Genomic DNA, 15,348 nt, shown 5'->3' with positions numbered 1-15,348 from the left:
ACGTAACAGCTTGAAAATGGCGGCTGTTTTTGTCGCAAAATACAAGCAAAATAGGGCACAATATTGCCCGGCTTACGGGCGCCGCGAAATGTGCGGCAATTTGCAGCAGGCGCAGTTTCGCATGCGCGCTGTTTAAAGCATGTTTCCTACTGAAACAAATTATAGTTTCAACTGCTTCCAAGTCAGCGATCGTGGAGCATACAAATAACGTGCAGTATTTTGCTTTTATGTTTGACAATAAAATAAGAATTATTTGTTTGGCGTAACCGCAACATAAGAGGGCAGTACAAGCCTCTCCATGACAAAGAGAACCCAATGCATGGCATTTGTCCATACTCGTCCTAGTAAGCTGTTGGGTCACATGATCGAACTCAAGAGAAAAATAACAAAGAAAAGTGACTATTTGGTTCATTACAGCGCTGATTGCAGTCGAGCTTGAGGAATGAGTGAATCGGCGACATCGGTGCGCTCCGCGGTTATCAAGCGTAGCGCTTCGCTGCTCTTTTGTGTCATAGAAGCGATGGTCGCGGCCGTCTTTTTCTGTGATCACGCCATAAACTGTAACATAGCAGCAGACGATGGCGTGGCGGCGGTGGCGGCAGGGAAGGTGATAACGCAACAAAGCTTGCATTGAAGCAGAGAGCCCAGCTACGGTGAAAATAGATACGGTAAAAAAATTGTGTGATGTTCTTTAGCTCGACATCCGCCTTTCGCTCGCTTTTGGATCAACGTTACTCGATCGCCTTGTGGTGTTGACGTCAAATTTGACCTCCAGAAATATGTTTTTCTTGTCAGCCTCAGCTACCGTCTTAATTTTTACAGTACATGTCAAGTGTTTTTATATCTTTCTTGCACAATATTTGATACCTTGGTAGAGATCTTTATGAGTGACTCGTCAAATTACACTGCATGTCGTCATAGCTATAGGTGCAGCACGTCACTGATTGCTTACGTCGTGCTTACGCAAAAGAACATGGGCGAAATGCCGGCAATTTGTGCAGTCGAGAATAGGGCCCCACTCTATTTAGGGTGGCGACAGCAGAGTTCAAGGTTTCCTAACGGTGGCTGTGGCGGCCGCCAAACTGACCGCCATATTGGTTCCCTAGTGCCGGCCCGACCTAGGGAACCGGCATGCGCCGCGCCTACGGAGGCGCGGAACAGGCTATCTCTAGCACGACCTGCTTCGAAACGATCGTGCGTGGTTAGTGGTTATTGCCAAGCAGCTTTCCAAAAACTTGCTGCTGCTGGGCACAGTTGAGATCGTGGGATCATTCGTTTATGCGGCATTCACGTTCTTGGTAAAAGCTTGCCCGTGCCTCCTTTGGAGGCACTAGCTGTGCGTAAAAGCGCGCGACTACGCGATTTTTCGTGCCTGGAGCTTCATGTGGCGCACAGCCGGTGTATCTTGGTTTTCACATGCAGAATCGTGCTACGGTGCAAATATTTTTCGCAGGTCAGTTCGGTGGCAAGCAGGAAATATATCTCAGATTACATGACATTACATGACATTAGTCGAGAATAAAAACACGTCGTGAGCAACTGACACAATGGAGAGCAACGTCTCGAGAGAAAGGCGCAATGTGAATGGAGGCACACCAGTGTTCTTGGTTTTGAATGCCTTTTTCAGGCTGGTACTGAGGAGCAGCAAAAGAAAATGTTAGCAGGAAAATATTTCACAGCTTTTTTGAACACACTGTAATGTAAATTACACAAATAAGGCATCAATTTTTTTTATTACAACTGTACGGCAATGAAGTTGCATAGAGTCCTTAACAAAGGCACAGTCCTGAATTACGATTGAATGTACCACTCAAGTCGTTCAAGTGTCCTCACATAAAAAAATTGATCGCAGCTGCACATCTTGTCGGTGCTGTCGATATGTTGTCGGTGCTGCTCAAAACTTGAATCTTCAAAATGTGCCTAGAAGAAAAAAGTCAATCTTAAAACAATATTTGAGAACCACATAATGCACTTGAATTACTCGCTCGCGAGGCAGAATGCTTGCTCTCGCGCGTTTTTTTACCTTTTGAAATGGAAACTGATTATGCCCTCTAACTAATGCAGTACGGGAATTTTTATGGGGCGGTTCGCCACAGAAATCTTTGCAGACTTTATGACCCCTCATACGCAGTTTGGCAGTGTTGCAAGAAAGAATCAATCATATATTCCACCCCCGTGCGGAATATGAGCACAAGCAACGCAGGGGACAATTTTTTCGGCGACCCGATGAATATCCAGCACACGGCAGCTTGAAAGTCGATTGCCGAACGCAGCTGAGGGATGAGAGAATACTCTGAATTGCAGCGCGTTCGATGATTGCGCAGTCGCCCAGCGATCGCTTTTGTCGCTTGGTAGCAACCAATTTTTGTCGCAGTGACCAGAATCGCGCCTTTTCTGTCGCAAGCGGGAACGGTCCGGGCCTTTCGGGGATGTTTTATAACCAGGCTTAGTTAGTTTTGAACATTCACGTTTCATGCATGCGTAATCCGGCATAATCGAGCCACGCAAACAATCCACTTGCGCGCACGCTGCATTTGCACGCTAAATTGTCGCTCGGCTACGTGCAGCCGTCGCTGGAAGCCATCAAAACAGGCCATGGCCTGCGCTACTGGCGCGCAACGGCGCTGCGGCGACGGAGGAGACGTTGAGGACACGACGACGCTCGCTGAAAGCGTTGCAGGTGCAGAGCACTTAAATAATAGAATATAGCTCCAAGTACGCGTGCAAAAAACATGAAGCGAGGTGCAATACTCACAGCGCAAACACGAGAAGCAGCAGTGGGCTCCCAGCGGTCCCTTTTCACTTGAACGAGCCAGCGCTTTCTTCGGTTCGGGCTGGCCGGGAAGCGGAACATCCGTGTGCCTTTTCTGCAATGGTTCGTACATTGCGGAACGCAACAGCCGGGCATTTGTGGTGCTCATACAACTCCCAACACGTTCACCGAGCTGGCATGGTTATGAAAAGCTTCCCGTGGTCAACAAAAGTCACCGCGAGTCAAAGGCGGCAAGGACGCAGCCCTACACACACGGCGGCAGTGAACCGACTGGGGAACAACATGGCGCCGTTTCCGCCCCGTTGCTATGGCAACGTGTGCTGGCAACGCTGCCCGACGGCGGAAGGCGGCACGAGCTGTGTCAAAGAGTGGCACCACCCTAAACGACGAAGGCGCGGCGCATGTAGGCTCCCTACCGACCTTACCGCCGCTTAGAGTTCCTGTATATAGCTCCCGCAGGGAGCTATATACAGGAACTCTACCGCCGCTCTCACCGCAGCGCCATCTGTGCGTCAGCGCGGTCAGCGCGCACCTTGCGCTCGGCTGCGCTCGCTCCCGTCGCCGTGCCAGCTGTGCGTTAGCGCGCAGCTTGCGCTCGGTTAAAAAATTTACACCATCTTCCCGCGAGGGGAACCATGCGGTAGATGCGACGCATCGGAGGTGAACATGCTGCGTAAATAGGATACACAACAACAGCAATTCACACGCTGACATCGCTAACATAACGGAATCGCAACGGCAACCCCCGATGCGTCGCATCTACCCCATGGTTCCCCTCGCGGGAAGATGGTGTAAGTTTTTGTTTCAACGCGAGAAGGAAGGCAGGTTAAGAATGCCACAGGAATTGTAGGCTATCCCGAATGAGAGCTTGTCATACGAGGTCTTGAGGATGAATTTTCTTCCGAGTGCAACTTTGAGAAGCGAGAGCTGCTTGGGTACAGTTCAGTCAAATATTCCAGATCTTTTACAACTAGGCGCCTTTGGTAGGGGAAGAGAGGCATTGGCAATTGGGGAAAGCGTACAACCGTCATACCTGCTTACGCCTCACTAAACCACTTGGCCGAGAGCAAGACACGGGTTTGTCTCCAAGCTCGGAGCCCTACCCTCCGCCGTTAGGCCTAGCACAGCTTCCACTGAGCTGCCTGCGAGCAAGACAAGGCCCTGCCATGTCTGACGCCCTGGACCAGGAACGACTGACACAAAACATGCATCTGCTAGGTGCATCTGCTGCCGCTGACGCTACTGCTGGTGCTAGTGACGACTTTCCGCCACTGATGGGGGTAACGTCTTCACTCACGTTACCACCCACCGACACGTCACGGAAGCGACCGGCAGACAAGAGAGGCAGCTACCCTACCACCTGCTGCGAAGCGGGCTTGTGCACCGGAAAACACTCAGCAGCCTGCATCCTTAGTGGAGATAGGTTCGTCACCACCTCCCGCAAAAATATGTGCGACAACTTCTTCCCCACGGAACTCCTTGTCCCAAGCCCAGCACTCATCCAGATACAAAGTTGCCATCAAGCCACGACAGCATTTCAACATTCTGAATCTTTCCACAAAGACCTTGCAGACGTTGCTAGGTAGCTGTCTCGGCACCAATGGATTCACCGGATATGCGTATCATCAGCCAACAAACACGCGTGTGGGTGCCGACTCTAGACGCCGTGGCAAAGCTTTGCTCACTGTAGCACATAGCTTTCACTGCCGACACGATTCTACAAGTGCAAGCGTACCTGGTTTCAGGCACCGACATCCGCCGCTATGTCGTCGCGGGTGTAGACCCCGGCGAGAGTTCGGACTACATTCGTGACAACATCAAATGTGACACACATCAAGTGCTTCTTGTACGGTATATGGGATCCGGACACACTTGCCTCGTTACGCTACTGGCCCGCTTGATCCTCCAAACCGCCTCTTCTAGAATGGCTGTGTACTTCGACCTCGTCCATGTAAAGCAGGGACTGCTACCGTTGTTTTAGACGAGGTCACATGAGCAGGTCTTGCCCGTTGCCAGCCCCGGATGCCCGTGAGGACGCAACGGCATCGCCTCAACAGCCAAAATTCAAGTGCGGTGTCTGCCGCTCTGATGATCATGAGATCACCGATAAAGGCTGCCCCACCAAGAGTAAGGCAACGCGTGCTAAGCGTCGTGCATGGCGTGCTCGTTCTCCGCCATACTCAACCTCGACATTCAACCGATTCGATTGCTTGGTGGAGGAGGATGAGGATGCAATGGAGGAGGAAGCCTCAGAGCCTCCCTCGCAGCCAACATATCGAGTCGTCGTTCTCCGTTCGCGCCATCGTCGGCAACCTGTTTCTGAGGTTTCTTCGTCCCCTACGGAAGACGAGCTTGTTGCCCTGGACCAGAAGCTGGCTTTGCTGCATGGTGAAATTACCAAACTCACCAAGCGTAAGTCTCAATTAACTCGCCGCCAGCAACGCTTACCGAAATCGTCCCAAGACCATTCAAGTTCACCTCGTCTACTCTCCAAGCATCATCAAAGCGCCCAGCCCACGAACTACATTCCCTCACCGCCAGCCTCCTCTGCATTAACCCACCAAGAACTTCTCCAATTTGTGGTGCACCATTGGTATCTGTACTTGCTGCACAACTTCGCTAAACACTCCGTCAATATGCCCGAACCGCTTTCGGGGTCTCTCTCCGAAAATTCGAGAGCTCCGTGAAATGCTTCGTCTGGGCAAGCTCCATGCTTGGGCCTTCTTTTCAGGAGACGAACTCTCTCCCACGCCTGCCGCAATTTACTGCGTAAGCGGAGCCATCAATTCCTGATCGCCGGTGCAGCTCCAGTTCTACTACTCCGGGCAAGGCGGCCATTTATGTTGAATATCGGTTTCCTCAGCACCCCATCCCTCTGGACACATGGTGTACAGCCTGACAGGAGGTGGTAGCGGTAAAGGTGCAACTTCCTCGTTGTGCGGTAATCCTGGTTTCTTGTTATGTGCGCCCTTACAGTGGTCGTGCGCCCCGCCTACGGCTGGGCTGGCTTACCGCGCTTCGGCGAACCAACCCTGGGTACCCCATACTTGTGGCGGGAGACCAATGCTCCGCACTGTGATTGGGGATATCCGTCCTCAAGTGAGCGTGGTCGTGTGGTACTGGAGCACTTCAGTGATGCCCGCTTCACGGTTCTGAATTACATCTCTTGCCCGACACGCCGGTGTACGCACGCACGGATGTCACCGTACTCACCTGACTTCTCGTGGTGGCTGGGTGCACAAACGGTATCCTGGCAGCGTGAAGCTGACTGCTGGGGCAGCGACCATCACCCCATTCGCCTGGGCCTCATTCCAGAGTCGACGGGTCACCTTCGTCGCCGTTGCACAGTGGTGAACTGGGACACCTTCCGTTCCACACTGAATGCATCCTTCTCGGCGCCCATCCCGGACCCTTTCGCTCTTTTTCTGCGTGTCCTCATGGACGCCTCTCAACATACGTGGGTGGAGGAGTCCCGCCCAAAGCCCGATCTTCGGCTCCTGCAGCTCTGGGCTCAGCGCAAGCAAGCTGAAGTAATTTCCCCACGGGATCCTTCGTCCATATGTCAGGCTTCAGTATGAGCGCCTTACCGCTGCTGACAGAAGGCACGAAAAAAGACTGACGAGGCAGCGCTGGCTTCACTCGTGCGCCTCTCTATAGGCCCATCTTCTTCAACGGCATCTGTCTGGCGCACGTTTCGCGCCATGGAATCGGGCAGTCGGCCTACGGATGCAGCTGCCAGCGCTTGCATTGCGTCAAACAAGGATCCGGCACAATTCACCCCCGACGTTGCTCGGGCCTTGTTTCCTATAGTTGATGTGCCAGTGGCCATGCCGTCTCCGTTTCCCCTGCAGAAAGATGTTGGATTATGGCATACTCATGAAGGCGTTTTGGGAATTCAAGCACCGTTCATAGGGGCTGAATTCCTGGCAGCGATCGATCACGCTAAACAGCGGACTGCTCCAGGTCCCGACGGCATAACTTACGAGGTGTACAAGAACATCGACGACCCAGCCCTCGTACCGCTTTCGGACTCGGTTAATCAGGTGTGGCTCCCCGGTCAACTACCCGACTCTTGGCTTCGGGCAGATATTGTTCCCATTCCAAAGCCCAAGAAACCACCACATGTACTTCACAACTTGCGCCCCATCGCCCTGACATCGACGCTGTGCAAGTTGTTAGAGCGAATGCTTGCAACACGGCTTCAGTGGTGGATTGATACCTTCGAATATATCACCCGGCGCGAATTGGATTCAGGCCCTATCTCGGCACTGAGGACGGGTTGGCATACCTCTCATCGATGGTTTTAGTTGGAGGCCGATCCCGGCGCCGTGTGAGATCTGTGCTCGCCATTGATCTCGCTCGCCACTGTGCTCGCAAGGCGTATGACAACGTTAGTCACGCTGCCATCCTACGAGTTCTAACTGGCCTCCGCCTTCCAGACAAAGTCTGCGATTTCGTCCGGTACTTTCTTCAACACCGTTCTTTTTCCATCCGCATCAACGGAGTAAGTTTCGGTCACTTTACACCAGTCCGAGGCGTACCACAAGGGCCTGTTCTGTCTCCGCTTCTTTTCAACATCGTCATGTTGCCGCTAGCTTGGCACCTTCCTTCAATCCGAGATCTATATTTCCTCATGTATACGCGGATGACATTACGGTGTGGTCAGTGCATCCAGACATGTCACGACAAGCCGAATGCCTCCAGGAAGCACTTACAGACTGCCAGAGATGGTGCGAGTATGCGGGCCCTCACTCTTTCGCAAGACTGCTTTACTTCCCGTTGCCAACGCTTGGGGCCGCCGCCTCCTTGCAGTGTCTCCCATTTCACTGCAACTGAATGGGAACGGCGGTAGCATTTCGGCTGGCGTACCCGCAAAATTTCCCGCCATTTTTCCGCGGGGCTACCATGGTTGCCAGACCAAGACTGCGCTCCCCTTTACGGACTGCCTTTACGGGCCCCACACGTTTGTAGTACCTCCCCTAGGGACGAAGCGAGAAAAAAAAGAAGGAACCCGGGCCCGAGCCCGAGCCACGGCGCGAGCGCGCAGGGGTTTGTTACCAGAGCGGGGCTGACAGATCCGCGGCCTTTACGGGCCCCAATACGTTTGTAGTACCCATAGGCGAGCGCACAGGGGGGGCAGGGGGGGCGGCCGCCCCCCCTAATAATCTGGAGGGGGGCGCCAAATTCGCCCCATGCCTTAACTCAATTGAACCTGTCCCGTAGGGTTATGAGTCGACCACGCGTGTGTTTTCACGATCATGGCAGCCAAAAAACCCTCAGGTTACCTTCCAAAAGCTGTTTACCTTCAGCCCCGGAAATGCGGGGACTAGGTCGCTGTGAGAAACACGTTATCACTTAATTTTCGTATTTGCAGCTACTGCGGAGCTTGTCCTCCTACTTTTCCTCGGAAATAACGTGCCTAGTACCAGAGTCCTTCAATGCTTTACTGGTCACGAAACGTCGGCGCTCGTTTCATATAGGGACCGCGGGCACCACTACAGGCGCCAACGCCGCACGAAGGGCATCCAGCCGCCGCGCGTGCGGCATATTGGCCAGCTGTTGTCGTGCAAACGCTCGCTGCTTTTGGTGTCTGCGCGCTGATTAAGTGTGCTTTTTTCGTAGTAGTTAGCCATGAATAGTCCAGTCATTCTCTATATCACCTCTTTTCAATTGGGTTTTATTTTTCCAAGTAAATTACCGTAGACTTCGGCCGCGAACGGCTTCTGCGTCCTCTGGCACAAGCGCTGCGCCGTCGTGTTTACGGAGTTTGGAATCTCTATTGTAAATCTCTTAGTTTTAAATAGTTGTAAATCTCTTCGTTGTAAATTTTTAAATCTCTAGTTGTAAATACCACATATACGGTGGCTCCGTAGTCACGGACTGCTGCGGGCCTATCGATACTAAAATAAAAAAAAAACTGAAAGAAACCAAGTACGCGTCGTTCAGACTACGCTATTAATGAATCCGTTGATTGCTTTGGAATTCACAGAACGCTAAAAAAGATAGCTCAATAATACTATCGTTTCGATGAGTCGTTTCGAACAACTAAAAACGCTGCAGAAACGGGAAGGATCAAAACACGAAGATATATATGTTGCACCGTGTGTGTTTCCGCTTCCACGCTTTGCAATTCTTGCAAAAAAAGGAAGCGAAAAAAGAACAATAAAACTGATTTTATCCCACGCAACAAAAAATTCAATATTACGAAGGGATACAAAAGAGCATGGTCCAGCATACAATTTTTTTTTTATTTGCGCTGCGATGTGCAGCACACGGAGGGAACAGAATATTGCCACATAGCCAAGAACCACGCGAAGCTTTTCTGAACGAAGTTTATTAAAGCGACCTCCTGCTCTACAAAAGACTAGAATGAGACACAAACGTCGAAGAAGCAGTCCGCATTGTGACGTGCACAGATGAACGTCGATAGAGTGAGTTGCGCGGCGTTTGCTATGCATGCATTACTCGGAACGTTATTAATTTCAGATCCATGGAAATAGGATCCAGAACATTGTCGAAGAAACAAAAAATCAAGTTGGCGACAAGGTGGCACCATTTTCATATCAAACAATATTGTCTGACGGAACGTACGACAAAAAGAGCAAACGGGCGCTTCGGTTGAAACGCCAGATAAGAAACCGGAATCGGCCACGCGCGGTTACAAAACAAACAAAACGAAACTTAAGGGCTAATTCGCGGAAATATGAAAAGTAAAAGTACAAGGACGTCCAAAAGCTTTTTTTACATGCGAGCCCAAGCGCAAGGTAATACAAGTTTGCAAACAGGTAATGATGCACCGCTAATACCTGACTTATTGTACAATTATAGTTCCAGGATGCTCTCAAAAAGGTACATTGCTTTTTCATTCTCACACACAGTGCATTTCCACACATTGTCGCACACTTGTAATCGAAGCTGAAATCTCCCGTTTCTTGCCTGTGAATGGCGCGCCTCCATTTCTCACGCAGCTCCCCGCCGCTCGGTAAACAGAACAAAGAAACATTTTCTAGAAGAACTGCGAGTTGGGCTTGTTGGTATAGGTTCATAATGGTTTCATAATGGTTCATAATGGTATAGGTTCATAGTTTCGTTTTTGCGCTGTTTCCCATTATAAACAATTTCTGTTGTATCGTTGTACAAGGAACGATATCCCGGGACACAACACGTGTTCGGCATCGTCGTTGCACTACTTAAGTCACATCACAACAGCGCGAGATGCACGCAACATTTTTAAGTGCGAATGCACTTCTTAAGCGAGCCTGAAGCGTCCGCCGCCGTCCGCATAGCAACAGCTGCGGGTGCGCGCGCTCCTCGTCTTCCTTGGCAACGGGGGGAGATGGGCGCGCGCTGCCTGGCCGCTGACATGGAACATACCCACGTGGGGGATTGGCCAGGAATCTCCTCGTCTTCCTTGGCAACGGGGGGAGATGGGCGCGCGCTGCCTGGCCGCTGACATGGCACATACCCACGTGGGGGATTGGCCAAGAATCGGGCGTGAGAAGGGCTAATGCACCCGCTTAAAGGAGTACTGACACGAAATTTCAAAGCTGAGATCCGCTCTAGCAATCAAGTACAACTATTTCTTTCTTTGTAGTTGTGTGTGTGTGTGTGTGACCTCTCTTTCGCGAACATTACCGAACCGCGCAAATTCAACTCGTGCATTCGCACTTTCACATTCTTCCCTCGGGGAAATGCGGGGAATTTTTTTTTCCCGCACAAAACAAACACAACTCGCCGCGTCTCCGCCGTTCGAGCCAGCGCAACGCTACCCGAGGAGTGACCTCAGTGAGATGGTGGCGCCACCGCGCGGCGGCCAAACGCAGCATATGAAGCTCTCCCATTGAGTTACGGAGCAGTTTCGTGACCAGCAAAGCATTGAAGGACTCTGCTAGTACTGAGCAAAATAGCCGCGTAAAAAGGATTTAAGAACAGACAATCATACCTTCTTAAATTCTTACCAATTTCAAAAGCTAGCTTTCGAGCGGTACGCACGGGAACCACGTTGCAGTTTACAAAAGACAGATGTGTCATATGTTTCTGTGCTTTAGGAAGAATGGAAGTTATTTCGGCAGCTCGTTGTGAAATTGATGCCGCATCCGCCCTGGGACCTGCCCCCTTTGCCGATGTTACATTCCTCGACTTTCCACTGCGTTCTGACCTGAGGAGGTCGGAAGTCCCGAGGGGGGGGGGGGGGGGGCGCTCAGATAAGACTTGGGCCCCCGCTAATCAAGAACTCTGCGCACGCCTATGGTACTAGTACCTCCCGTGGTGACGAAGCGAGAAAAAGAAAACCCTGGCTCGAGCTCGAGCGCGCATGGGTTTGAACCAGAGCGGGCTGACAGATCCGCAGCCTTTATAAACGGGCCCCAATACGTTTGTAGTACCCGCGAATGTATGATGCAAGCTAATCAACAGAGGGAAGTCCTGGTCTGGCAACCATATGTGGTAGCCCCCCAAGTAGCACAGGACATTAGTATAACGTTATCTGGAAGTTGCGAAAGTTTAAATAACGTTAAATGTTACGAGGCAATGTTTATGTAACGTTTAAAAAAAACATTCAATGTTTATGTTATGTTAGAAACGTTATTTTTACGTTGAAAACAAACATGTATGTTAACGTTTTGTTCCCAACATTTATTTAACGTTTAGGAAACAACTTAAAACCAATGTTAGAAATACTAATGTTATTACAATGCTCATACTCAACATTAAAGTAATGTAAATATACAAACATTATAATAACGTTCAGGACATGTTCAGGAAACAACTTATCACCAATGTTAGAAATGGTAACGTTATTAAAATGCTCAGGACTCGACATTAAAGTAATGTACAAATTGAAACATTATAATAACGTTCAGGGCATGTTCACGGCAGAACTATAATGGGATGTAAAAATGTAAACATTATTATAATGTTAAGAAGTACCCGCAAAGCAACGTTATAGGTAACATCTTTATTGCAACATTATTACAATGTTCAAGGCATAACGTTGAAGTAATTTTAGAAATTTAACGTTATTAAAATGCTCGAGGTAATACTGTCAGGTAACATAATAAATCTGAACATAAGCATAACATTTATGTTACAACGGCAGGGTGATGTTATGTTTGAAGAATTAGCGAAATGTTCAAACTAATTGCACAATACAACTGGCTTTTACCAAAGTCTTCAGGGGTACAGGGGGTCAAAACAAGTCCTCCCCCCGAAATTTCTCGTGAGGGAAGTGGGGGGGGGTCATCGCCCGCGGAAAAATGTCGGGAAAATTTGCGGGTACGCCAGCCGAAATGCTACCGGGGCATACCCACGGTTGTCCGTCTTCGGGTCCTAGGACTAGGACTATCGGCATCAGGGTCAGCAGCGCAGTGGCTCCGATCTGCTCGTCAGCAAGCCGGACAGATGCTCCACCTCGTTCGCCGCATCTCTGGCGGGGCCTGCTCTGGCGGGCTTGCTCGACGATTGCCCGTCTCCTAGTGCGCGCCGAAGGGTTACCCGGCGTACCGGACCCCCCCGACTTGGCACCCTTTCTGGTGCCCTTCGTTTGAGCCGCGACCGCCGAGGGCGTCAGGTGCGCCCCGGGTGGCACAGGCGGTGCGCCACGGCTTGTGTATCAGGCACAGTTCCAGCACATGACGCAAGCGGGCTGGGCTCGGCTTGAGGCCATCAACAGGGCCGCCATGCGCACACCATTACTGGCCTCCCTCGCATAACACCAATTCCGCCGCTACGAGCCGAAGCCCAGCTAAACACGCTAGATGAGATTATTCATCAGCGTCGTTCCGCTCACCTGCTAAAGCGTGGATATGTACCGGAGGCAGCAGCTCTCGCTTAATATATGGGCCAGGTTCCTGATACAATGCCAGCCTTTTCTGCAGCTAGACCGCCCTGGATCTACTATCAGATGACGGACAGCAAGCCTCTGGCAAGGCTACATGTCCGAACATCTGGCCTTCATCAACCTCCAGATGCAGCCCTCCTTCATGTCGGTCACTGGGCGCCTGCGACACGGCCACGAGTCATGCAGGCTTTCGTGGACGCCGGGGCACACGACTCCACCGTAACCACAGCCTTGGCTTGTCCCTCTCACCCAACCTTAAACCAGTGCTGCGCCTACGAGACCCTCCGCCCTCTACCAAGCCTGTTGGCAGAACTTACTGCTATTCGGGCTGATCTCCAAGCACTAGCACCGACAGTAACTACCGGCGTGAAACTGGAAATTTACACGGACTCAACGACAGCGATACGCGAGCTACGTCGCATTGCGCGTAGCACCAGCATTTCGGCACGTATTCACGCGATCCTGGACACATACCCATGCCCTGTGCGTGTTTTGTGGGTTCGCCGGGACATGCAGCTTCCTGCCCACATAGCGACGGATCGCGCCTGTCGCCGTATAGACCTTCCACGGCCACTACCACTTCTTCTGGTGTCCACCCTAGAAGAACTGCTGGTGGAAAAGGAGAACCTCCGCCGCGCCACGCGTGCTTTAATTCCACCGCGTGGAACTGACCTTCCCAGTGGGCTCGCTCCCTGGGAGGAGGTGGTGCTGCGGAGGCTTCGAGTTGGGGTGGCCTTATCCCCAGCAGTGACCCACGCTTGGCCTGCCTGCTACCACGCACCGTTTGCGGACACCTGTCCCTTTTGTACGGTCCCTGCGTCTGAAGCCGACACGAGCCACCTTATATGGACCTGCCCTGCCCTTCAAACCTCTTGCCTGCAACACCTCCGGGGCACAGGGCTCCATCCTGGGAGACCCCCTGATCTACGTAAACTGCAAATATCGAGCCACTTTTGTGTCATATGCAATGCCGCTTTCGTGTGCTGCGTACGAGTGCACCTCTCGGGCCAAGGGTGACAAGGAGAGTTTTTTTCGCTTCCCATCAGCTACGCGCGACAGGCAACGCCGAGAAGCCTGGATTAGGGCTGTGAGACGCCAGTCTGAAAATGGGAAGCGGAAGTAACCGCAGTCAAGTTTCACCGTGGTTACGAAACTTTAACCGCAGTTATCACAAACTGCGGTTTTGTCTGTTACACACGAAATTCCGATTGTGGTGACCGCGGTCACTTGGTTGTGAGTGTAACAAAAATAAATTACCACACTTTTAACTTAATGAGAAAAAACAAAATGGAAGCAGTGTAGACAAAATGAAATATCGTTAAAGCAGTTGCTTCAGACCCAAACGCAACGCACTCGTGCGCGGCGAGGAGAAGGGCTTCCTGAACTGCTCGCAACCGGCTCGGTTTGCTCAGGTCTGCTCGGTGTTTGGAACTTCAGGCTTAGCATCGCGGTGGCTATTTGACCGCCGCTATCTCTACAACTACGAATTACAATCCATAGCACAATTTTTCACCGCGCTAACATCAACTTTCTCGCATGTTTTTTTTTTTTTTTTAGGTGAGGTATCTTTTATTTCAATTTATCGTCATTTACATCGAAGGCTGACGATAAAAGCTGCATAGAAGCAGCTTGACGAGCCCGTCAGCCCAATTCAAACTTCAGCAGCGGACGGCAAAAATGCATGCTGTACAGCTTTTACAGTAATAAACACAAAACACACCAAAGTAACGCAATTCTATTGCGATAACAAAGATATGCAAAGTAAAAAATATATATATATGCACGCTAACAACTAAACAAAGAAACGATATTGTATTCGAAAAACATGAAAACGCTACAGGAAAATCATATTTTTGCTGAGAAAAAAAGACAAACAAGAAAAAGAGAAACGACGAGGCACATACTGAAACATACAAAATGCAAATAGTGTCAGTTTACAAAAAAAAATGCACCGGTAAACAAAAAGTGATAAAGAAGTATACATATGAGCTACTGCATACAACAGAACAGGAATAAGCACTTCAAGAAAAACACCAATCAGGCCATTACCCACAGTGAGATGTATAATGCATTAAAACGTTACACATAGGAAAAACAGTAATGCTAATTATTGAAGGCCCGAAAAATTGGAGTAGCAAAGAAGAGAAAGAATTAAAGGAAGGCCCGCAATGAAGTGTTTTGCAAGGCAGCATTGATAGGTGCTAGCTTGGCGATAACAAGATGGGCGACGTAAAGAAAAAAAAAACAAAAAAAAACAAACATTACCAGAATGACGCTATCAATCTACACACTTCCTTTTTGGAAGTACGTGTCATATCTATATTTCGTGCTTCCAGTTTGTTCAGTAAGCGCGGTAAAGTATTAGGTAAAGTTTGCAGACCGTATGATGTACGAAAGGTGGGCACGTGCCATCGTTCAGTGTTTCTGCAAGTGTACACAGGCGAATTAGGGCAAAGGCAGGCCAGCTCAGATAAACTTTTGCAATTTTTCGCTAGTTCTTTCTTAAAGCTAAGAGCTAATCATACATTATAAAGATCGAAAATTTTGGTAATGCAGTATTTCTGGAATAAATGACCGGTGTGGGCCGAGAAGCTGAGATTCCAAATGGAACGTAAGGATTTTTTTGCAGTACATGAAGTCTGTTTTTATTAGCAAGTGTAGTAGTTCCCTAAACTAGGTGAGCGTAATTTAAATAAGATTCAAACAAAGATTTATAAAGCAGTACCTTAACTTTAAG

The sequence above is a fragment of the Haemaphysalis longicornis genome, unplaced genomic scaffold (genome assembly GCF_048455015.1).
Source record: "Haemaphysalis longicornis isolate Haplotype H1 unplaced genomic scaffold, Haemaphysalis longicornis Haplotype H1 scaffold_1, whole genome shotgun sequence".
Classification (NCBI taxonomy): domain Eukaryota; kingdom Metazoa; phylum Arthropoda; class Arachnida; order Ixodida; family Ixodidae; genus Haemaphysalis; species Haemaphysalis longicornis.
This window is presented reverse-complemented; position numbering follows the sequence as displayed.